The sequence below is a fragment of the Schistocerca gregaria genome, chromosome 4 (assembly GCF_023897955.1).
Source record: "Schistocerca gregaria isolate iqSchGreg1 chromosome 4, iqSchGreg1.2, whole genome shotgun sequence".
Taxonomy (NCBI): domain Eukaryota; kingdom Metazoa; phylum Arthropoda; class Insecta; order Orthoptera; family Acrididae; genus Schistocerca; species Schistocerca gregaria.
Window position 1 is genome coordinate 25619455 of NC_064923.1, and position 24378 is coordinate 25643832.

The 24378-nt window shown below is 47.7% G+C and overlaps 9 non-coding genes across 9 annotated transcripts; all 9 read left to right on the top strand.

Annotated features, from left to right (window-relative positions):
* The first annotated feature begins 6730 nt into the window (after positions 1-6730).
* Trnat-agu (transfer RNA threonine (anticodon AGU)) lies at positions 6731-6802 on the top strand. Its single transcript has one exon. It is a non-coding gene; the product is annotated as a tRNA-Thr (tRNA).
* Positions 6803-8249: 1447 nt separating this feature from the next.
* On the top strand, positions 8250-8321 carry Trnat-agu (transfer RNA threonine (anticodon AGU)). The gene has a single exon. It is a non-coding gene; the product is annotated as a tRNA-Thr (tRNA).
* A 1484-nt stretch (positions 8322-9805) lies between these two features.
* Trnat-agu (transfer RNA threonine (anticodon AGU)) lies at positions 9806-9879 on the top strand. Its single transcript has one exon. It is a non-coding gene; the product is annotated as a tRNA-Thr (tRNA).
* Positions 9880-11333: 1454 nt separating this feature from the next.
* Positions 11334-11407, top strand: Trnat-agu (transfer RNA threonine (anticodon AGU)). The gene has a single exon. It is a non-coding gene; the product is annotated as a tRNA-Thr (tRNA).
* A 1453-nt stretch (positions 11408-12860) lies between these two features.
* On the top strand, positions 12861-12932 carry Trnat-agu (transfer RNA threonine (anticodon AGU)). Its single transcript has one exon. It is a non-coding gene; the product is annotated as a tRNA-Thr (tRNA).
* Positions 12933-14422: 1490 nt separating this feature from the next.
* Positions 14423-14496, top strand: Trnat-agu (transfer RNA threonine (anticodon AGU)). The gene has a single exon. It is a non-coding gene; the product is annotated as a tRNA-Thr (tRNA).
* Positions 14497-15950: 1454 nt separating this feature from the next.
* Trnat-agu (transfer RNA threonine (anticodon AGU)) lies at positions 15951-16024 on the top strand. The gene has a single exon. It is a non-coding gene; the product is annotated as a tRNA-Thr (tRNA).
* Positions 16025-17477: 1453 nt separating this feature from the next.
* On the top strand, positions 17478-17549 carry Trnat-agu (transfer RNA threonine (anticodon AGU)). The gene has a single exon. It is a non-coding gene; the product is annotated as a tRNA-Thr (tRNA).
* Positions 17550-24300: 6751 nt separating this feature from the next.
* Trnat-agu (transfer RNA threonine (anticodon AGU)) lies at positions 24301-24372 on the top strand. The gene has a single exon. It is a non-coding gene; the product is annotated as a tRNA-Thr (tRNA).
* The last annotated feature ends 6 nt before the right edge of the window (positions 24373-24378 follow it).

The following is a 24378-nucleotide window of genomic DNA, read 5'->3' on the forward strand; positions in this document are numbered from 1 at the left end:
CGCGTCGTGGCCTTATAGCAAACAGTATCTGGGATGACGAACAATTAGCGAGAGGCGTTTTATTAAGAATTACTCTCAGATGTGATTAAGGCGAATGGCGCAGATAAAGCATTTGTCAAACCGGTACAGCATAAGGTGGGACGGGACAGTCTGAAACATATTTTATAGATGTATTTCTCACATATCTCAGAGCCTTCCGCGGTCGTCGTCGTCGTCGTTGTCGTCGTCGTCGTCGCCACTTCTGCAGAAGTAGCAAATGGACATCGTAGCAAATGCGGCGAGGGACGCCCTGCCTTACATTTCCGAATGCACAAAGTGTGTGGTTTAGTTTCCCAGTCTATATTTGGTAGGTCTCGTAGCAGTTTGAATGTATCAAATGGGTGGGAAAGAGCAAGGGGCAGCGTCTGTGTAGAACGAAAACACAACTCCTCAGTGGTGTGAGCGTTTTGAGATGAGTCGTATATAAGTTCCACTTGTTTGTCAGTGACCGTGTGGCCTCATGGATAAGGCGTCGGACTTCGTATCCGAAGATTGCGTGTTTGATTCCTCTCTCGGTCGTGTTTTTCCAGATCTGAAAAAGAAACATACCGTTTTAGTGTAGCACTTGAGCAGTACGAAACCGTGTGAATGTTGCTGTTGACCATTTTCTGCTTGGAGATGCTCTTCAGCTTAAAACACGCACAACAAGACCGGTGTTAACTAGCGAATTGGTTTGCATATTGCCGTCGCCGCGTGTTTTTGACTGGCACTTGCACATCTAAAATAACATCGGAAAGTAACTCGTTCGGCTTATGAGTCACATCAAGTATGTGTGTTTATTTTGACGAAACTAGCTCTGCAGGTTGTCATGCAATTCTGTTACCTCTCAGAAATGATTATGAAATAAAAGTGAACTACGTGACGAGTGTGACGTTAGGAAAACATTAGGCAACATGGGGAGGTTCTGTATGGGACCAATCAACCCAAACGAGTACTGTGTGACGTGCTAACCGGCATATACTCACCGAGGCAGCGCGGCTAGCTCAGTCAGTCGAGGCGCGGCCGTCGTGCAGGTCGGACGTGCCTGGAGCGTTGTTTACGTGCTCAGCTGCGGCCTGCGGTGCGGCACGTGGTGAGTCGAGGGCCGTTGCGGCGCGCAAGCATCTTGTTTGTAACGAATAGAACCTAACATGGATCACCCAGAGCGGAAAGATACTTTGAAGTTTATGTTTGATGGAAGTTTTTCTCGACCGAAATATTACGAAGTCGAACGATTTCTCGATGAAGACGTAAAATTGCCTCCCACCGATATCATTGGTATCCATTTGTCTATTGTCAGTAGCACAGTTTATATCAAATTGCGTGACCCAGAATTGTGCGACAAAATCATCGATTCATGTGGCGGTACCTATAAATTTCGACACAGTGACGGGAATGTTGGTGAGGTGACTGTTGTCCACGCTGGTCTTGGTATTCGTACCGTCAGGATTTTCGAGTTGCCTTTTGAAATCTCGGCTGAACAAATTAATGCTTCTATTAAGTCCTACGGCAAAATTATCAGTAACATTGCCGAAAAGTGGGCCCCGTTCCATAAGTACCCTGTTTTGAACGGTGTGCGTCAAATTAAGATCGAATTGCAACGGCATATTCCGTCCTACCTAACGATTTGTGGATATAGGGCGATAATCATATATGAGGGACAGCCTCGTACATGTTCAGGCTGTAATTCCACGGGACACGTCCGGGCACAGTGCATCCAACGACGTGTAACGCAGCTGCCTGCGGGTGAACTGGGCCCTCCCCCGCAACCGACAATATTACCGACTACTCATGTAGCGGCGGTCCGTGCAAATACACCCACTGCGTCGGCTGCGGAAGTCGGACTTAGTGTGGCCGATGTTACGAATGACGGAGATGTACCTATGGAAATCTCTACCGCTCAGGAAGCTTTGCCGGTCGCTGGCTTACCTGCCGCGGTGCCCCGTGACGCCTCACGTGAGGAAGCCAGGGTTGACGTTGTGGAGGCGGCCACTACCGCCACTGACAGCCAGCAAGAGACAGAGACTCTTCCTCTTCCTTTAAAGAATGCGGAAGCCTCTGTCAGTGGGTCCTCCCCGAAAAAGCACAAGAAACGTCGGATCGCTCGTCCGGCGGCAGCTCAATCGGCACCTCCCTTGCGTGAAAAGGCCAAACACGCGGGCCGCATGATCTGCGATGACACTTCGGGGACCGAAGATTGTCTTCCGTCGTTGGCCTCACCCATGAATATTGACGATGATGTATCCAACCTTGACACGGGGAGGGCACATATTAGTGCACCACCGCGGACGGCCCAAGTTGCAGATGTGCAGGGTGACGGCCCGCAATGTGGTTCCGGAACTGCTGCAGCAGGCGCGACGACGGCTGTGTCTGTCGATAATTGGGCGGATGATATTGAAGATATGACTGGCAATCCCGAGCGTGAAGAACCGATGGCAACTGGTGATACGCTGCTTACGTCTCGGCGCAATGCAGCGTCCACGGACGGCGACGTCTAGACTTATACGACCTCCGAAGCGGACGACTGTTGAAGGGATAAAAATCGTACCTGTTTTCATCTGCAGATGACCACTCATCCCACATCGCTCCGTTCACGACAATCCTATAAGATTTCTACCATAAATGTTAACCGCATTGTCTCTCAAGCAAAAATCCACAGCCTTCGACATTATTTACGGGCCGCTGATATAGATATTCTGTTCGTACAGGAAGCACTGACTCCACTCCTAGCCGACGTCCCCGGTTATGACGCCATTGTCAATATAGGGACGGAGGCAGGTACGATCATTCTGTATCGGGAAGGCATTGAATGTTCTTGTTTGTCCATGTTACCTACCGGACGAGGCATTGCCGCACAGTTCCATGATGTACTCCTTCTTAATGTGTACGCCCCTTCCGGTTCCAACGCGCGAGCGGCGAGGAGGGAGTTTTACACGGGAGAGATAGCGAATCTAATCACCGACTTGCGTCTGCGTATTATTATGGGTGGTGACTTTAACTGCGTATTGCGCCGCACCGATCAAACGCCGAACTTTAACTTTAGCCAGGAACTGCTAACACTGGTTACAGAATTGCAGTCAGTCGACACGTGGGCGACCTTACACCCAGATGAAGTTGCCTTTACTCACTTTACGCAGACATCTTCCAGCAGGTTAGATCGCATATATGTGCAACGCGGTCTTTTAGCCGACGTGGGAACTTGCGAATATTGGCCCGTTAATTTCAGTGACCATATCGCTTACCACATCGTCTTTAATCACTCACCGCAGAAAGTTTATAGAGGCTTCGGACGATGGCAACTCAACTGTCGCCTCTTACAAGACGCCACTTTAGAGCGTGAGATCCGGTCAGTTTGGCACTCCGTAACATCAAGCAGGCCCACGTATTCCACGTGGATTGATTGGTGGACGCTTCATGCAAAGGGGAAACTCATTACTTGCATCAAGCACCACGCCCGGATTCGTGCTCGCGGTGAGAAGGAAATCACTGAATTCTATTTCTGTGCCCTGCGAGAATTGTACCGGGATTATCATCAGGTGCCTAATAACATCACGCACGTACGCAGACTCCAAACCAAGATTACATCCTTGACGGCCTGCACCGCCGTCGGTCACCAGATTCGAGCACGTGACTCCACAAACTTGCCGCAACAGCAGACGTCAGTCCATCATATCGTCCAACAGTTACGTGCAGCGCGTAGGAAACTTATTCATAAGTTGCAGGATGCAGACGGTGCTTGTTATACCCTACAGCGAGACATCAAAAACCATGTTACCAACCACTTTGCTGCACTTTACACCTGTGCTGGTGTACCACATGAGAAAGTGCGAGAATGGTATCATTCTGGACCCCCGCCGTACCGCATTACCGACGACCTCAATCGGGACCTGCTTGCTCCCTTTACCAAAGAAGAACTGAAGGATGCCCTGCTTGCTGCGCCACGAAATAAATCTCCGGGCACGGACGGGCTCTCTGTCGAGTTTTACGTCAAATACTGGCCTATATTAGGGGACGAACTCACAGAGATGTACAATGAAGTACTACGTGGGATTGCTCTACCCCCAGCCTTCACAGAGGGGTTAACTGTTTTAATACCTAAGACGCCGACGCCGACCACCACCAAAGATCTGCGGCCCATTACTCTGCTCAATGCCGACTTTAAGCTTCTGACGCGCGCCCTCAATGCCCGATTACGGCAGCTGTTACCCTATCTTCTGGGACCATACCAAATGAGTGCGATCCGTGGTCGGTCGCTGTCCACCATTTTGGCGCTATATCGGGATCTCGTCTCCCTCACCTGGGCCACCCGCACTCCTATGGCCATAGCATTTCTTGACTTCGATAAGGCTTACGATCGAGCTGACTATCACTATCTCAGCGGCGTGATGGAATCAATGGGCTTCAGTCTTAATTTTATCCACCTCATCAACAACTGTATCAGTGGTACCCGTACACGCTTCCTGATCAATAATACATTGACGGAGTACGTCCAGCTCTCACGGGATATCAAGCAAGGCTGTCCACTTTCAACGACGCTCTATGCGATCCTCATGGAACCCTTGTTGCGCCATCTACATCATAGCCTCCCTGGATTCCAGTTTTATGGTATCAAGTCTGTGGTCCAAGCTTACGCAGACGATGTCAGCGTGCTTCTTAACGACGTTCGCGATGTCACCGCAGCGAAACGCATTCTTGAGGAATTCCAAAGAGATAGTGGTGCCATGTTAAACGTCAATAAATCCGCCGCCTTAACGCTTGGTCAAGAACGACCTATCACAGGCGACGCTTGGCTGCCCTGTGTACAGACTAGAAAACACCTTGGTCTCTACGTTACGGCCCGGCCTCTGGACATGTCTCACAAAAATTGGATACCCAAAATTCAGGCGATAAAAGCACTCCTGCGCGACCAGAACATGCGACACCTCGATCGTCTGCAGCGAGCCTTTTTCGTCAACTCTGATGCCCTCTCTAAATTACAATTTGTTGCCGCCGTCCTACCTATGCCACCCACAGTAGCAAGATCACTCCTAGCGGCGGCCGCCTGGTACGTCTGGAAGCTCAATATTTTTAAGGTTTCCTTCACCACGACAGCACTGCCATGCGATATGGGAGGCCTTGGCTTGAAAAACCCCGGCATTCATGCCCTAGCCCTGTATCTGAAACGCTCATGGCAGATACTCACCGCCAGCGAGGACACCGTCACGAAGCGGCTCTATCAACTGTCCCGCCCCCGCAATATATCTCCGCCTGTGGACATTGGCCACGTCGGCCCGCACTTTCAGCATATAGCACTGTATTACCTTGAAAGTAGCTATCTCGACGACGAGCTTTTCAAGAAGCCGACGGTAAAACTGTACCGCCACTTACTTCGGCCGTCACTGCCTGGCCCCTTGGAAAAGAAGTATCCGGCTTGCAATTGGTCCCTCGTTTGGGCTAACATCCATAATCCAACGCTTCCGACAGATGTCCGCTCCAAATGGTATGACGTGGTCGCTGACACTATTCCGACGAAAGAAAAGCGGCACAGGATTAATCTTGCACCCAGTCCCTACTGCGACTTGTGCCACATGGTTGAGACTATTGCACATCTGTTTGTCTGCAAGGATCAAGTGCACATCTGGAATTGGACGCGCAAAAAACTCGCTGTGCTCAACCGGACTGCGCCTCATGCGATTCAGATCCACGACATTCTGCGCCCGGACTACCGACTCTTCCCTGCAGCCAAACATAACAGCTACCTATGGCTTATGGGACATTTTATCCACTATATTCTGTCCGGCAGCGCGCCTAATGTCTTAGATTTTCAAGTATATCTCTCACACCAACACTGGCGCACAACCAACCAATATGGGCACCGGTATCAGTCAACATTTCAAAATTTTCCTCACATCGTCCTTGAGATGAAGTAGGACGTGGATAACATGAATATCTGTTATAACAATTCGTTTTTCCTGTACTATAGTCAAGGTTATACTCACTGCAAAGACTTCCATTTGTCTCATTGTGATTCTGAATAAAGCAACGTATGAGATCAAGAATATGTCCTTCCCAGGATCAGTTATTTCTACGACATATTAAATTTGGTGTATTTTGAATGAAACAAAAGCGCAAAACAGACAGCAGAAACGAGCAAAGAAGATGGATAGAAAACAAACGAATATACAAATTACAACGAACAAAAAAAAAAAAAAACTAAAAAAAAAAACAAAAAAAAAAAACAAATGGATAAGGCGTAGGACTTTAATAAAAAAAAAACAAAAAAAAAGTTGGTAGAGCGTCACACTCTTAATCCAAGGGTTAATTAGAAGAAAAAAAGTCGGTAGAACATAAGGCTCTTAATCCCAGGGTCGTGGGTTCGAGCCCCACGTGGGGAGGAACGGAATTTTGTTCCTCTGCAGATGTAACTTACCGTTTTTCTGATTAACGTGATGTAATGGAAATAGCAACTTTAAACTTTGCCTACGTCTCCGTCAGTCGCTACGAAACTGTATTTGAAGGTGAAGGTGATTTTGTAGACATGTGTGAAAGACATGTTCTGAAATGCAAGTGGTGTTATTTGGAGAGCACTTCCTTTACGTGTCAGATGTGTAGGCAAGCAGTAATGGGTCGCCATAGCTGCAAATATTAGACGGTAATATGAAGTGTTGTCAGCTGAAGTCTGATGATCCAGACGACCGTAAGGATGAAGTACGCAAAAGTACCGCTAGGCCGCGCCTCTTTAGCTCAGTGGCAGAGCACTGGTCTAGTAAACCAGGGGTCGTGAGTTCGATCCTCACAGGAGGCAGACGAATTTTGGATATCAGTTGCGCGTCGTGGCCTTATAGCAAACAGTATCTGGGATGACTAACAATTAGCGAGAGGCGTTTTATTAAGAATTACTCTCAGATGTGATTAAGGCGAATGGCGCAGATAAAGCATTTGCCAAAGCGGTACAGCATAAGGTGGGATGGGACAGTCTGAAATATATTTTATAGATGTATTTCTCACATATCTCAGAGCCTTCCGCGGTTGTCGTCGTCGTCGTCGTCATCGTCGTCGCCGCCGCCACTTCTGCAGAAGTAGCAAATGGACATCGTAGCAAATGCGGCGAGGGACGCCCTGCCTTACATTTCCGAATGCACAAAGTGTGTGGTTTAGTTTCCCAGTCTATATTTGGTAGGTCTCGTAGCAGGTTGAATGTATCAAATGGGTGGGAAAGAGCAAGGGGCAGCGTCTGTGTAGAACGAAAACACAACTCCTCAGTGGTGTGAGCGTTTTGAGATGAGTCGTATATAAGTTCCACTTGTTTGTCAGTGACCGTGTGGCCTAATGGATAAGGCGTCGGACTTCGTATCCGAAGATTGCGTGTTTGATTCCTCTCTCGGTCGTGTTTTTCCAGATATGAAAAAGAAACATACCGTTTTAGTGCAGCACTTGAGCAGTACGAAACCGTGTGAACGTTGCTGTTGACCATTTTCTGCTTGGAGATGCTCTTGAGCTTGAAACACGCACAACAAGACCGGTGTTAACTAGCGAATTGGTTTGCATATTGCCGTCGCCGCGTGTTTTTGACTGGCACTTGCACATCTAAAATAACGTCGGAAAGTAACTCGTTCGGCTTATGAGTCACATCAAGTATGTGTGTTAATTTTGACGAAACTAGCTCTGCAGGTTGTCATGCAATTCTGTTACCTCTCAGAAATGATTATGAAATAAAAGTGAACTACGTGACGAGTGTGACGTTAGGAAAACATTAGGCAACATGGGGAGGTTCTGTATGGGACCAATCAACCCAAACGAGTACTGTGTGACGTGCTAACCGGCATATACTCACCGAGGCAGCGCGGCTAGCTCAGTCGGTAGAACATAAGGCTCTTAATCCCAGGGTCGTGGGTTGGAGCCCCACGTGGGGAGGAACGGAATTTTGTTCCTCTGCAGATGTAACTTACCGTTTTTCTGATTAACGTGATGTAATGGAAATAGCAACTTTAAACTTTGCCTACGTCTCCGTCAGTCGCTACGAAACTGTATTTGAAGGTGAAGGTGATTTTGTAGACATGTGTGAAAGACATGTTCTGAAATGCAAGTGGTGTTATTTGGAGAGCACTTCCTTTACGTGTCAGATGTGTAGGCAAGCAGTAATGGGTCGCCATAGCTGCAAATATTAGACGGTAATATGAAGTGTTGTCAGCTGAAGTCTGATGATCCAGACGACCGTAAGGATGAAGTACGCAAAAGTACCGCTAGGCCGCGCCTCTTTAGCTCAGTGGCAGAGCACTGGTCAAGTAAACCAGGGGTCGTGAGTTCGATCCTCACAGGAGGCAGACGAATTTTGGATATCAGTTGCGCGTCGTGGCCTTATAGCAAACAGTATCTGGGATGACTAACAATTAGCGAGAGGCGTTTTATTAAGAATTACTCTCAGATGTGATTAAGGCGAATGGCGCAGATAAAGCATTTGCCAAAGCGGTACAGCATAAGGTGGGATGGGACAGTCTGAAATATATTTTATAGATGTATTTCTCACATATCTCAGAGCCTTCCGCGATTGTCGTCGTCGTCGTCGTCGTCGTCGTCGTCGTCGTCGTCGTCGTCGTCGTCGTCGTCGTCGTCGCCGCCGCCGCCACTTCTGCAGAAGTAGCAAATGGACATCGTAGCAAATGCGGCGAGGTACGCCCTGCCTTACATTTCCGAATGCACAAAGTGTGTGGTTTAGTTTCCCAGTCTATATTTGGTAGGTCTCGTAGCAGGTTGAATGTATCAAATGGGTGGGAAAGAGCAAGGGGCAGCGTCTGTGTAGAACGAAAACACAACTCCTCAGTGGTGTGAGCGTTTTGAGATGAGTCGTATATAAGTTCCACTTGTTTGTCAGTGACCGTGTGGCCTAATGGATAAGGCGTCGGACTTCGTATCCGAAGATTGCGTGTTTGATTCCTCTCTCGGTCGTGTTTTTCCAGATATGAAAAAGAAACATACCGTTTTAGTGCAGCACTTGAGCAGTACGAAACCGTGTGAACGTTGCTGTTGACCATTTTCTGCTTGGAGATGCTCTTGAGCTTGAAACACTCACAACAAGACCGGTGTTAACTAGCGAATTGGTTTGCATATTGCCGTCGCCGCGTGTTTTTGACTGGCACTTGCACATCTAAAATAACGTCGGAAAGTAACTCGTTCGGCTTATGAGTCACATCAAGTATGTGTGTTAATTTTGACGAAACTAGCTCTGCAGGTTGTCATGCAATTCTGTTACCTCTCAGAAATGATTATGAAATAAAAGTGAACTACGTGACGAGTGTGACGTTAGGAAAACATTAGGCAACATGGGGAGGTTCTGTATGGGACCAATCAACCCAAACGAGTACTGTGTGACGTGCTAACCGGCATATACTCACCGAGGCAGCGCGGCTAGCTCAGTCGGTAGAACATAAGGCTCTTAATCCCAGGGTCGTGGGTTCGAGCCCCACGTGGGGAGGCACGGAATTTTGTTCCTCTGCAGATGTAACTTACCGTTTTTCTGATTAACGTGATGTAATGGAAATAGCAACTTTAAACTTTGCCTACGTCTCCGTCAGTCACTACGAAACTGTATTTGAAGGTGAAGGTGATTTTGTAGACATGTGTGAAAGACATGTTCTGAAATGCAAGTGGTGTTATTTGGAGAGCACTTCCTTTACGTGTCAGATGTGTAGGTAAGCAGTAATGGGTCGCCATAGCTGCAAATATTAGACGGTAATATGAAGTGTTGTCAGCTGAAGTCTGATGATCCAGACGACCGTAAGGATGAAGTACGCAAAAGTACCGCTAGGCCGCCCCTCTTTAGCTCAGTGGCAGAGCACTGGTCTAGTAAACCAGGGGTCGTGAGTTCGATCCTCACAGGAGGCAGACGAATTTTGGATATCAGTTGCGCGTCGTGGCCTTATAGCAAACAGTATCTGGGATGACTAACAATTAGCGAGAGGCGTTTTATTAAGAATTACTCTCAGATGTGATTAAGGCGAATGGCGCAGATAAAGCATTTGCCAAAGCGGTACAGCATAAGGTGGGATGGGACAGTCTGAAATATATTTTATAGAAGTATTTCTCACATACCTCAGAGCCTTCCGCGGTTGTCGTCGTCGTCGTCGTCGTCGTCGTCGTCGTCGCCGCCGCCGCCACTTCTGCAGAAGTAGCAAATGGACATCGTAGCAAATGCGGCGAGGGACGCCCTGCCTTACATTTCCGAATGCACAAAGTGTGTGGTTTAGTTTCCCAGTCTATATTTGGTAGGTCTCGTAGCAGGTTGAATGTATCAAATGGGTGGGAAAGAGCAAGGGGCAGCGTCTGTGTAGAACGAAAACACAACTCCTCAGTGGTGTGAGCGTTTTGAGATGAGTCGTATATAAGTTCCACTTGTTTGTCAGTGACCGTGTGGCCTAATGGATAAGGCGTCGGACTTCGTATCCGAAGATTGCGTGTTTGATTCCTCTCTCGGTCGTGTTTTTCCAGATATGAAAAAGAAACATACCGTTTTAGTGCAGCACTTGAGCAGTACGAAACCGTGTGAACGTTGCTGTTGACCATTTTCTGCTTGGAGATGCTCTTGAGCTTGAAACACTCACAACAAGACCGGTGTTAACTAGCGAATTGGTTTGCATATTGCCGTCGCCGCGTGTTTTTGACTGGCACTTGCACATCTAAAATAACGTCGGAAAGTAACTCGTTCGGCTTATGAGTCACATCAAGTATGTGTGTTAATTTTGACGAAACTAGCTCTGCAGGTTGTCATGCAATTCTGTTACCTCTCAGAAATGATTATGAAATAAAAGTGAACTACGTGACGAGTGTGACGTTAGGAAAACATTAGGCAACATGGGGAGGTTCTGTATGGGACCAATCAACCCAAACGAGTACTGTGTGACGTGCTAACCGGCATATACTCACCGAGGCAGCGCGGCTAGCTCAGTCGGTAGAACATAAGGCTCTTAATCCCAGGGTCGTGGGTTCGAGCCCCACGTGGGGAGGCACGGAATTTTGTTCCTCTGCAGATGTAACTTACCGTTTTTCTGATTAACGTGATGTAATGGAAATAGCAACTTTAAACTTTGCCTACGTCTCCGTCAGTCACTACGAAACTGTATTTGAAGGTGAAGGTGATTTTGTAGACATGTGTGAAAGACATGTTCTGAAATGCAAGTGGTGTTATTTGGAGAGCACTTCCTTTACGTGTCAGATGTGTAGGTAAGCAGTTATGGGTCGCCATAGCTGCAAATATTAGACGGTAATATGAAGTGTTGTCAGCTGAAGTCTGATGATCCAGACGACCGTAAGGATGAAGTACGCAAAAGTACCGCTAGGCCGCCCCTCTTTAGCTCAGTGGCAGAGCACTGGTCTAGTAAACCAGGGGTCGTGAGTTCGATCCTCACAGGAGGCAGACGAATTTTGGATATCAGTTGCGCGTCGTGGCCTTATAGCAAACAGTATCTGGGATGACTAACAATTAGCGAGAGGCGTTTTATTAAGAATTACTCTCAGATGTGATTAAGGCGAATGGCGCAGATAAAGCATTTGCCAAAGCGGTACAGCATAAGGTGGGATGGGACAGTCTGAAATATATTTTATAGATGTATTTCTCACATACCTCAGAGCCTTCCGCGGTTGTCGTCGTCGTCGTCGTCGCCGTCGTCGTCGCCGCCGCCGCCACTTCTGCAGAAGTAGCAAATGGACATCGTAGCAAATGCGGCGAGGGACGCCCTGCCTTACATTTCCGAATGCACAAAGTGTGTGGTTTAGTTTCCCAGTCTATATTTGGTAGGTCTCGTAGCAGGTTGAATGTATCAAATGGGTGGGAAAGAGCAAGGGGCAGCGTCTGTGTAGAACGAAAACACAACTCCTCAGTGGTGTGAGCGTTTTGAGATGAGTCGTATATAAGTTCCACTTGTTTGTCAGTGACCGTGTGGCCTAATGGATAAGGCGTCGGACTTCGTATCCGAAGATTGCGTGTTTGATTCCTCTCTCGGTCGTGTTTTTCCAGATCTGAAAAAGAAACATACCGTTTTAGTGCAGCACTTGAGCAGTACGAAACCGTGTGAACGTTGCTGTTGACCATTTTCTGCTTGGAGATGCTCTTGAGCTTGAAACACGCACAACAAGACCGGTGTTAACTAGCGAATTGGTTTGCATATTGCCGTCGCCGCGTGTTTTTGACTGGCACTTGCACATCTAAAATAACGTCGGAAAGTAACTCGTTCGGCTTATGAGTCACATCAAGTATGTGTGTTAATTTTGACGAAACTAGCTCTGCAGGTTGTCATGCAATTCTGTTACCTCTCAGAAATGATTATGAAATAAAAGTGAACTACGTGACGAGTGTGACGTTAGGAAAACATTAGGCAACATGGGGAGGTTCTGTATGGGACCAATCAACCCAAACGAGTACTGTGTGACGTGCTAACCGGCATATACTCACCGAGGCAGCGCGGCTAGCTCAGTCGGTAGAACATAAGGCTCTTAATCCCAGGGTCGTGGGTTGGAGCCCCACGTGGGGAGGAACGGAATTTTGTTCCTCTGCAGATGTAACTTACCGTTTTTCTGATTAACGTGATGTAATGGAAATAGCAACTTTAAACTTTGCCTACGTCTCCGTCAGTCGCTACGAAACTGTATTTGAAGGTGAAGGTGATTTTGTAGACATGTGTGAAAGACATGTTCTGAAATGCAAGTGGTGTTATTTGGAGAGCACTTCCTTTACGTGTCAGATGTGTAGGCAAGCAGTAATGGGTCGCCATAGCTGCAAATATTAGACGGTAATATGAAGTGTTGTCAGCTGAAGTCTGATGATCCAGACGACCGTAAGGATGAAGTACGCAAAAGTACCGCTAGGCCGCGCCTCTTTAGCTCAGTGGCAGAGCACTGGTCAAGTAAACCAGGGGTCGTGAGTTCGATCCTCACAGGAGGCAGACGAATTTTGGATATCAGTTGCGCGTCGTGGCCTTATAGCAAACAGTATCTGGGATGACTAACAATTAGCGAGAGGCGTTTTATTAAGAATTACTCTCAGATGTGATTAAGGCGAATGGCGCAGATAAAGCATTTGCCAAAGCGGTACAGCATAAGGTGGGATGGGACAGTCTGAAATATATTTTATAGATGTATTTCTCACATATCTCAGAGCCTTCCGCGATTGTCGTCGTCGTCGTCGTCGTCGTCGTCGTCGTCGTCGTCGTCGTCGTCGTCGTCGTCGTCGTCGTCGTCGCCGCCGCCGCCACTTCTGCAGAAGTAGCAAATGGACATCGTAGCAAATGCGGCGAGGTACGCCCTGCCTTACATTTCCGAATGCACAAAGTGTGTGGTTTAGTTTCCCAGTCTATATTTGGTAGGTCTCGTAGCAGGTTGAATGTATCAAATGGGTGGGAAAGAGCAAGGGGCAGCGTCTGTGTAGAACGAAAACACAACTCCTCAGTGGTGTGAGCGTTTTGAGATGAGTCGTATATAAGTTCCACTTGTTTGTCAGTGACCGTGTGGCCTAATGGATAAGGCGTCGGACTTCGTATCCGAAGATTGCGTGTTTGATTCCTCTCTCGGTCGTGTTTTTCCAGATATGAAAAAGAAACATACCGTTTTAGTGCAGCACTTGAGCAGTACGAAACCGTGTGAACGTTGCTGTTGACCATTTTCTGCTTGGAGATGCTCTTGAGCTTGAAACACTCACAACAAGACCGGTGTTAACTAGCGAATTGGTTTGCATATTGCCGTCGCCGCGTGTTTTTGACTGGCACTTGCACATCTAAAATAACGTCGGAAAGTAACTCGTTCGGCTTATGAGTCACATCAAGTATGTGTGTTAATTTTGACGAAACTAGCTCTGCAGGTTGTCATGCAATTCTGTTACCTCTCAGAAATGATTATGAAATAAAAGTGAACTACGTGACGAGTGTGACGTTAGGAAAACATTAGGCAACATGGGGAGGTTCTGTATGGGACCAATCAACCCAAACGAGTACTGTGTGACGTGCTAACCGGCATATACTCACCGAGGCAGCGCGGCTAGCTCAGTCGGTAGAACATAAGGCTCTTAATCCCAGGGTCGTGGGTTCGAGCCCCACGTGGGGAGGCACGGAATTTTGTTCCTCTGCAGATGTAACTTACCGTTTTTCTGATTAACGTGATGTAATGGAAATAGCAACTTTAAACTTTGCCTACGTCTCCGTCAGTCACTACGAAACTGTATTTGAAGGTGAAGGTGATTTTGTAGACATGTGTGAAAGACATGTTCTGAAATGCAAGTGGTGTTATTTGGAGAGCACTTCCTTTACGTGTCAGATGTGTAGGTAAGCAGTAATGGGTCGCCATAGCTGCAAATATTAGACGGTAATATGAAGTGTTGTCAGCTGAAGTCTGATGATCCAGACGACCGTAAGGATGAAGTACGCAAAAGTACCGCTAGGCCGCCCCTCTTTAGCTCAGTGGCAGAGCACTGGTCTAGTAAACCAGGGGTCGTGAGTTCGATCCTCACAGGAGGCAGACGAATTTTGGATATCAGTTGCGCGTCGTGGCCTTATAGCAAACAGTATCTGGGATGACTAACAATTAGCGAGAGGCGTTTTATTAAGAATTACTCTCAGATGTGATTAAGGCGAATGGCGCAGATAAAGCATTTGCCAAAGCGGTACAGCATAAGGTGGGATGGGACAGTCTGAAATATATTTTATAGAAGTATTTCTCACATACCTCAGAGCCTTCCGCGGTTGTCGTCGTCGTCGTCGTCGTCGTCGTCGTCGTCGCCGCCGCCGCCACTTCTGCAGAAGTAGCAAATGGACATCGTAGCAAATGCGGCGAGGGACGCCCTGCCTTACATTTCCGAATGCACAAAGTGTGTGGTTTAGTTTCCCAGTCTATATTTGGTAGGTCTCGTAGCAGGTTGAATGTATCAAATGGGTGGGAAAGAGCAAGGGGCAGCGTCTGTGTAGAACGAAAACACAACTCCTCAGTGGTGTGAGCGTTTTGAGATGAGTCGTATATAAGTTCCACTTGTTTGTCAGTGACCGTGTGGCCTAATGGATAAGGCGTCGGACTTCGTATCCGAAGATTGCGTGTTTGATTCCTCTCTCGGTCGTGTTTTTCCAGATATGAAAAAGAAACATACCGTTTTAGTGCAGCACTTGAGCAGTACGAAACCGTGTGAACGTTGCTGTTGACCATTTTCTGCTTGGAGATGCTCTTGAGCTTGAAACACTCACAACAAGACCGGTGTTAACTAGCGAATTGGTTTGCATATTGCCGTCGCCGCGTGTTTTTGACTGGCACTTGCACATCTAAAATAACGTCGGAAAGTAACTCGTTCGGCTTATGAGTCACATCAAGTATGTGTGTTAATTTTGACGAAACTAGCTCTGCAGGTTGTCATGCAATTCTGTTACCTCTCAGAAATGATTATGAAATAAAAGTGAACTACGTGACGAGTGTGACGTTAGGAAAACATTAGGCAACATGGGGAGGTTCTGTATGGGACCAATCAACCCAAACGAGTACTGTGTGACGTGCTAACCGGCATATACTCACCGAGGCAGCGCGGCTAGCTCAGTCGGTAGAACATAAGGCTCTTAATCCCAGGGTCGTGGGTTCGAGCCCCACGTGGGGAGGCACGGAATTTTGTTCCTCTGCAGATGTAACTTACCGTTTTTCTGATTAACGTGATGTAATGGAAATAGCAACTTTAAACTTTGCCTACGTCTCCGTCAGTCACTACGAAACTGTATTTGAAGGTGAAGGTGATTTTGTAGACATGTGTGAAAGACATGTTCTGAAATGCAAGTGGTGTTATTTGGAGAGCACTTCCTTTACGTGTCAGATGTGTAGGTAAGCAGTTATGGGTCGCCATAGCTGCAAATATTAGACGGTAATATGAAGTGTTGTCAGCTGAAGTCTGATGATCCAGACGACCGTAAGGATGAAGTACGCAAAAGTACCGCTAGGCCGCCCCTCTTTAGCTCAGTGGCAGAGCACTGGTCTAGTAAACCAGGGGTCGTGAGTTCGATCCTCACAGGAGGCAGACGAATTTTGGATATCAGTTGCGCGTCGTGGCCTTATAGCAAACAGTATCTGGGATGACTAACAATTAGCGAGAGGCGTTTTATTAAGAATTACTCTCAGATGTGATTAAGGCGAATGGCGCAGATAAAGCATTTGCCAAAGCGGTACAGCATAAGGTGGGATGGGACAGTCTGAAATATATTTTATAGATGTATTTCTCACATACCTCAGAGCCTTCCGCGGTTGTCGTCGTCGTCGTCGTCGCCGTCGTCGTCGCCGCCGCCGCCACTTCTGCAGAAGTAGCAAATGGACATCGTAGCAAATGCGGCGAGGGACGCCCTGCCTTACATTTCCGAATGCACAAAGTGTGTGGTTTAGTTTCCCAGTCTATATTTGGTAGGTCTCGTAGCAGGTTGAATGTATCAAATGGGTGGGAAAGAGCAAGGGGCAGCGTCTGTGTAGAACGAAAACACAACTCCTCAGTGGTGTGAGCGTTTTGAGATGAGTCGTATATAAGTTCCACTTGTTTGTCAGTGACCGTGTGGCCTAATGGATAAGGCGTCGGACTTCGTATCCGAAGATTGCGTGTTTGATTCCTCTCTCGGTCGTGTTTTTCCAGATCTGAAAAAGAAACATACCGTTTTAGTGCAGCACTTGAGCAGTACGAAACCGTGTGAACGTTGCTGTTGACCATTTTCTGCTTGGAGATGCTCTTGAGCTTGAAACACGCACAACAAGACCGGTGTTAACTAGCGAATTGGTTTGCATATTGCCGTCGCCGCGTGTTTTTGACTGGCACTTGCACATCTAAAATAACGTCGGAAAGTAACTCGTTCGGCTTATGAGTCACATCAAGTATGTGTGTTAATTTTGACGAAACTAGCTCTGCAGGTTGTCATGCAATTCTGTTACCTCTCAGAAATGATTATGAAATAAAAGTGAACTACGTGACGAGTGTGACGTTAGGAAAACATTAGGCAACATGGGGAGGTTCTGTATGGGACCAATCAACCCAAACGAGTACTGTGTGACGTGCTAACCGGCATATACTCACCGAGGCAGCGCGGCTAGCTCAGTGGGTAGAACATAAGGCTCTTAATCCCAGGGTCGTGTGTTCGAGCCCCACGTGGGGTGGAACGGAATTTTGTTCCTCTGCAGATGTAACTTACCGTTTTTCTGATTAACGTGATGTAATGGAAATAGCAACTTTAAACTTTGCCTACGTCTCCGTCAGTCGCAAGGAAACTGTATTTGAAGGTGAAGGTGATTTTGTAGACATGTGTGAAAGACATGTTCTGAAATGCAAGTGGTGTTATTTGGAGAGCACTTCCTTTACGTGTCAGATGTGTAGGCAAGCAGTAATGGGTCGCCATAGCTGCAAATATTAGACGGTAATATGAAGTGTTGTCAGCTGAAGTCTGATGATCCAGACGACCGTAAGGATGAAGTACGCAAAAGTACCGCTAGGCCGCGCCTCTTTAGCTCAGTGGCAGAGCACTGGTCTAGTAAACCAGGGGTCGTGAGTTCGATCCTCACAGGAGGCAGACGAATTTTGGATATCAGTTGCGCGTCGTGGCCTTATAGCAAACAGTATCTGGGATGACTAACAATTAGCGAGAGGCGTTTTATTAAGAATTACTCTCAGATGTGATTAAGGCGAATGGCGCAGATAAAGCATTTGCCAAAGCGGTACAGCATAAGGTGGGATGGGACAGTCTGAAATATATTTTATAGATGTATTTCTCACATATCTCAGAGCCTTCCGCGGTTGTCGTCGTCGTCGTCGTCATCGTCGTCGCCGCCGCCACTTCTGCAGAAGTAGCAAATGGACATCGTAGCAAATGCGGCGAGGGACGCCCTGCCTTACATTTCCGAATGCACAAAGTGTGTGGTTTAGTTTCCCAGTCTATATTTGGTAGGTCTCGTAGCAGGTTGAATGTATCAAATGGGTGGGAAAGAGCAAGGGGCAGCGTCTGTGTAGAACGAAAACACAACTCCTCAGTGGTGTGAGCGTTTTGAGATGAGTCGTATATAAGTTCCACTTGTTTGTCAGTGACCGTGTGGCCTAATGGATAAGGCGTCGGACTTCGTATCCGAAGATTGCGTGTTTGATTCCTCTCTCGGTCGTGTTTTTCCAGATATGAAAAAGAAACATACCGTTTTAGTGCAGCACTTGAGCAGTACGAAACCGTGTGAACGTTGCTGTTGACCATTTTCTGCTTGGAGATGCTCTTGAGCTTGAAACACGCACAACAAGACCGGTGTTAACTAGCGAATTGGTTTGCATATTGCCGTCGCCGCGTGTTTTTGACTGGCACTTGCACATCTAAAATAACGTCGGAAAGTAACTCGTTCGGCTTATGAGTCACATCAAGTATGTGTGTTAATTTTGACGAAACTAGCTCTGCAGGTTGTCATGCAATTCTGTTACCTCTCAGAAATGATTATGAAATAAAAGTGAACTACGTGACGAGTGTGACGTTAGGAAAACATTAGGCAACATGGGGAGGTTCTGTATGGGACCAATCAACCCAAACGAGTACTGTGTGACGTGCTAACCGGCATATACTCACCGAGGCAGCGCGGCTAGCTCAGTCAGTCGAGGCGCGGCCGTCGTGCAGGTCGGACGTGCCTGGAGCGTTGTTTACGTGCTCAGCTGCGGCCTGCGGTGCGGCACGTGGTGAGTCGAGGGCCGTTGCGGCGCGCAAGCATCTTGTTTGTAACGAATAGAACCTAACATGGATCACCCAGAGCGGAAAGATACTTTGAAGTTTATGTTTGATGGAAGTTTTTCTCGACCGAAATATTACGAAGTCGAACGATTTCTCGATGAAGACGTAAAATTGCCTCCCACCGATATCATTGGTATCCATTTGTCTATTGTCAGTAGCACAGTTTATATCAAATTGCGTGACCCAGAATTGTGCGACAAAATCATCGATTCATGTGGCGGTACCTATAAATTTCGACACAGTGACGGGAATGTTGGTGAGGTGACTGTTGTCCACGCTGGTCTTGGTATTCGTACCGTCAGGATTTTCGAGTTGCCTTTTGAAATCTCGGCTGAACAAATTAATGCTTTTATTAAGTCCTACGGCAAAATTATCAGTAACATTGCCGAAAAGTGGGCCCCGTTCCATAAGTACCCTGTTTTGAACGGTGTGCGTCAAATTAAGATCGAATTGCAACGGCATATTCCGTCCTACCTAACGATTTGTGGATATAGGGCGATAATCATATATTAGGGACAGCCTCGTACATGTTCAGGCTGTAATTCCACGGGACACGTCCGGGCACAGTGCATCCAACGACGTGTAACGCAGCTGCCTGCGGGTGAACTGGGCCCTCCCCCGCAACCGACAATATTACCGACTACTCATGTAGCGGCGGTCCGTGCAAATACACCCACTGCGTCGGCTGCGGAAGTCGGACTTAGTGTGGCCGATGTTACGAATGACGGAGATGTACCTATGGAAATCTCTACCGCTCAGGAAGCTTTGCCGGTCGCTGGCTTACCTGCCGCGGTGCCCCGTGACGCCTCACGTGAGGAAGCCAGGGTTGACGTTGTGGAGGCGGCCACTACCGCCACTGACAGCCAGCAAGAGACAGAGACTCTTCCTCTTCCTTTAAAGAATGCGGAAGCCTCTGTCAGTGGGTCCTCCCCGAAAAAGCACAAGAAACGTCGGATCGCTCGTCCGGCGGCAGCTCAATCGGCACCTCCCTTGCGTGAAAAGGCCAAACACGCGGGCCGCATGATCTGCGATGACACTTCGGGGACCGAAGATTGTCTTCCGTCGTTGGCCTCACCCATGAATATTGACGATGATGTATCCAACCTTGACACGGGGAGGGCACATATTAGTGCACCACCGCGGACGGCCCAAGTTGCAGATGTGCAGGGTGACGGCCCGCAATGTGGTTCCGGAACTGCTGCAGCAGGCGCGACGACGGCTGTGTCTGTCGATAATTGGGCGGATGATATTGAAGATATGACTGGCAATCCCGAGCGTGAAGAACCGATGGCAACTGGTGATACGCTGCTTACGTCTCGGCGCAATGCAGCGTCCACGGACGGCGACGTCTAGACTTATACGACCTCCGAAGCGGACGACTGTTGAAGGGATAAAAATCGTACCTGTTTTCATCTGCAGATGACCACTCATCCCACATCGCTCCGTTCACGACAATCCTATAAGATTTCTACCATAAATGTTAACCGCATTGTCTCTCAAGCAAAAATCCACAGCCTTCGACATTATTTACGGGCCGCTGATATAGATATTCTGTTCGTACAGGAAGCACTGACTCCACTCCTAGCCGACGTCCCCGGTTATGACGCCATTGTCAATATAGGGACGGAGGCAGGTACGATCATTCTGTATCGGGAAGGCATTGAATGTTCTTGTTTGTCCATGTTACCTACCGGACGAGGCATTGCCGCACAGTTCCATGATGTACTCCTTCTTAATGTGTACGCCCCTTCCGGTTCCAACGCGCGAGCGGCGAGGAGGGAGTTTTACACGGGAGAGATAGCGAATCTAATCACCGACTTGCGTCTGCGTATTATTATGGGTGGTGACTTTAACTGCGTATTGCGCCGCACCGATCAAACGCCGAACTTTAACTTTAGCCAGGAACTGCTAACACTGGTTACAGAATTGCAGTCAGTCGACACGTGGGCGACCTTACACCCAGATGAAGTTGCCTTTACTCACTTTACGCAGACATCTTCCAGCAGGTTAGATCGCATATATGTGCAACGCGGTCTTTTAGCCGACGTGGGAACTTGCGAATATTGGCCCGTTAATTTCAGTGACCATATCGCTTACCACATCGTCTTTAATCACTCACCGCAGAAAGTTTATAGAGGCTTCGGACGATGGCAACTCAACTGTCGCCTCTTACAAGACGCCACTTTAGAGCGTGAGATCCGGTCAGTTTGGCACTCCGTAACATCAAGCAGGCCCACGTATTCCACGTGGATTGATTGGTGGACGCTTCATGCAAAGGGGAAACTCATTACTTGCATCAAGCACCACGCCCGGATTCGTGCTCGCGGTGAGAAGGAAATCACTGAATTCTATTTCTGTGCCCTGCGAGAATTGTACCGGGATTATCATCAGGTGCCTAATAACATCACGCACGTACGCAGACTCCAAACCAAGATTACATCCTTGACGGCCTGCACCGCCGTCGGTCACCAGATTCGAGCACGTGACTCCACAAACTTGCCGCAACAGCAGACGTCAGTCCATCATATCGTCCAACAGTTACGTGCAGCGCGTAGGAAACTTATTCATAAGTTGCAGGATGCAGACGGTGCTTGTTATACCCTACAGCGAGACATCAAAAACCATGTTACCAACCACTTTGCTGCACTTTACACCTGTGCTGGTGTACCACATGAGAAAGTGCGAGAATGGTATCATTCTGGACCCCCGCCGTACCGCATTACCGACGACCTCAATCGGGACCTGCTTGCTCCCTTTACCAAAGAAGAACTGAAGGATGCCCTGCTTGCTGCGCCACGAAATAAATCTCCGGGCACGGACGGGCTCTCTGTCGAGTTTTACGTCAAATACTGGCCTATATTAGGGGACGAACTCACAGAGATGTACAATGAAGTACTACGTGGGATTGCTCTACCCCCAGCCTTCACAGAGGGGTTAACTGTTTTAATACCTAAGACGCCGACGCCGACCACCACCAAAGATCTGCGGCCCATTACTCTGCTCAATGCCGACTTTAAGCTTCTGACGCGCGCCCTCAATGCCCGATTACGGCAGCTGTTACCCTATCTTCTGGGACCATACCAAATGAGTGCGATCCGTGGTCGGTCGCTGTCCACCATTTTGGCGCTATATCGGGATCTCGTCTCCCTCACCTGGGCCACCCGCACTCCTATGGCCATAGCATTTCTTGACTTCGATAAGGCTTACGATCGAGCTGACTATCACTATCTCAGCGGCGTGATGGAATCAATGGGCTTCAGTCTTAATTTTATCCACCTCATCAACAACTGTATCAGTGGTACCCGTACACGCTTCCTGATCAATAATACATTGACGGAGTACGTCCAGCTCTCACGGGATATCAAGCAAGGCTGTCCACTTTCAACGACGCTCTATGCGATCCTCATGGAACCCTTGTTGCGCCATCTACATCATAGCCTCCCTGGATTCCAGTTTTATGGTATCAAGTCTGTGGTCCAAGCTTACGCAGACGATGTCAGCGTGCTTCTTAACGACGTTCGCGATGTCACCGCAGCGAAACGCATTCTTGAGGAATTCCAAAGAGATAGTGGTGCCATGTTAAACGTCAATAAATCCGCCGCCTTAACGCTTGGTCAAGAACGACCTATCACAGGCGACGCTTGGCTGCCCTGTGTACAGACTAGAAAACACCTTGGTCTCTACGTTACGGCCCGGCCTCTGGACATGTCTCACAAAAATTGGATAACCAAAATTCAGGCGATAAAAGCACTCCTGCGCGACCAGAACATGCGACACCTCGATCGTCTGCAGCGAGCCTTTTTCGTCAACTCTTATGCCCTCTCTAAATTACAATTTGTTGCCGCCGTCCTACCTATGCCACCCACAGTAGCAAGATCACTCCTAGCGGCGGCCGCCTGGTACGTCTGGAAGCTCAATATTTTTAAGGTTTCCTTCACCACGACAGCACTGCCATGCGATATGGGAGGCCTTGGCTTGAAAAACCCCGGCATTCATGCCCTAGCCCTGTATCTGAAACGCTCATGGCAGATACTCACCGCCAGCGAGGACACCGTCACGAAGCGGCTCTATCAACTGTCCCGCCCCCGCAATATATCTCCGCCTGTGGACATTGGCCACGTCGGCCCGCACTTTCAGCATATAGCACTGTATTACCTTGAAAGTAGCTATCTCGACGACGAGCTTTTCAAGAAGCCGACGGTAAAACTGTACCGCCACTTACTTCGGCCGTCACTGCCTGGCCCCTTGGAAAAGAAGTATCCGGCTTGCAATTGGTCCCTCGTTTGGGCTAACATCCATAATCCAACGCTTCCGACAGATGTCCGCTCCAAATGGTATGACGTGGTCGCTGACACTATTCCGACGAAAGAAAAGCGGCACAGGATTAATCTTGCACCCAGTCCCTACTGCGACTTGTGCCACATGGTTGAGACTATTGCACATCTGTTTGTCTGCAAGGATCAAGTGCACATCTGGAATTGGACGCGCAAAAAACTCGCTGTGCTCAACCGGACTGCGCCTCATGCGATTCAGATCCACGACATTCTGCGCCCGGACTACCGACTCTTCCCTGCAGCCAAACATAACAGCTACCTATGGCTTATGGGACATTTTATCCACTATATTCTGTCCGGCAGCGCGCCTAATGTCTTAGATTTTCAAGTATATCTCTCACACCAACACTGGCGCACAACCAACCAATATGGGCACCGGTATCAGTCAACATTTCAAAATTTTCCTCACATCGTCCTTGAGATGAAGTAGGACGTGGATAACATGAATATCTGTTATAACAATTCGTTTTTCCTGTACTATAGTCAAGGTTATACTCACTGCAAAGACTTCCATTTGTCTCATTGTGATTCTGAATAAAGCAACGTATGAGATCAAGAATATGTCCTTCCCAGGATCAGTTATTTCTACGACATATTAAATTTGGTGTATTTTGAATGAAACAAAAGCGCAAAACAGACAGCAGAAACGAGCAAAGAAGATGGATAGAAAACAAACGAATATACAAATTACAACGAACAAAAAAAAAACTAAAAAAAAAACCAAAAAAAAAAACAAATGGATAAGGCGTCGGACTTTAATAAAAAAAAAAAACAAAAAAAAAGTTGGTAGAGCGTCACACTCTTAATCCAAGGGTTAATTAGAAGAAAAAAAGTCGGTAGAACATAAGGCTCTTAATCCCAGGGTCGTGGGTTCGAGCCCCACGTGGGGAGGAACGGAATTTTGTTCCTCTGCAGATGTAACTTACCGTTTTTCTGATTAACATGATGTAATGGAAATAGCAACTTTAAACTTTGCCTACGTCTCCGTCAGTCGCTACGAAACTGTATTTGAAGGTGAAGGTGATTTTGTAGACATGTGTGAAAGACATGTTCTGAAATGCAAGTGGTGTTATTTGGAGAGCACTTCCTTTACGTGTCAGATGTGTAGGAAAGCAGTAATGGGTCGCCATAGCTGCAAATATTAGACGGTAATATGAAGTGTTGTCAGCTGAAGTCTGATGATCCAGACGACCGTAAGGATGAAGTACGCAAAAGTACCGCTAGGCCGCGCCTCTTTAGCTCAGTGGCAGAGCACTGGTCTAGTAAACCAGGGGTCGTGAGTTCGATCCTCACAGGAGGCAGACGAA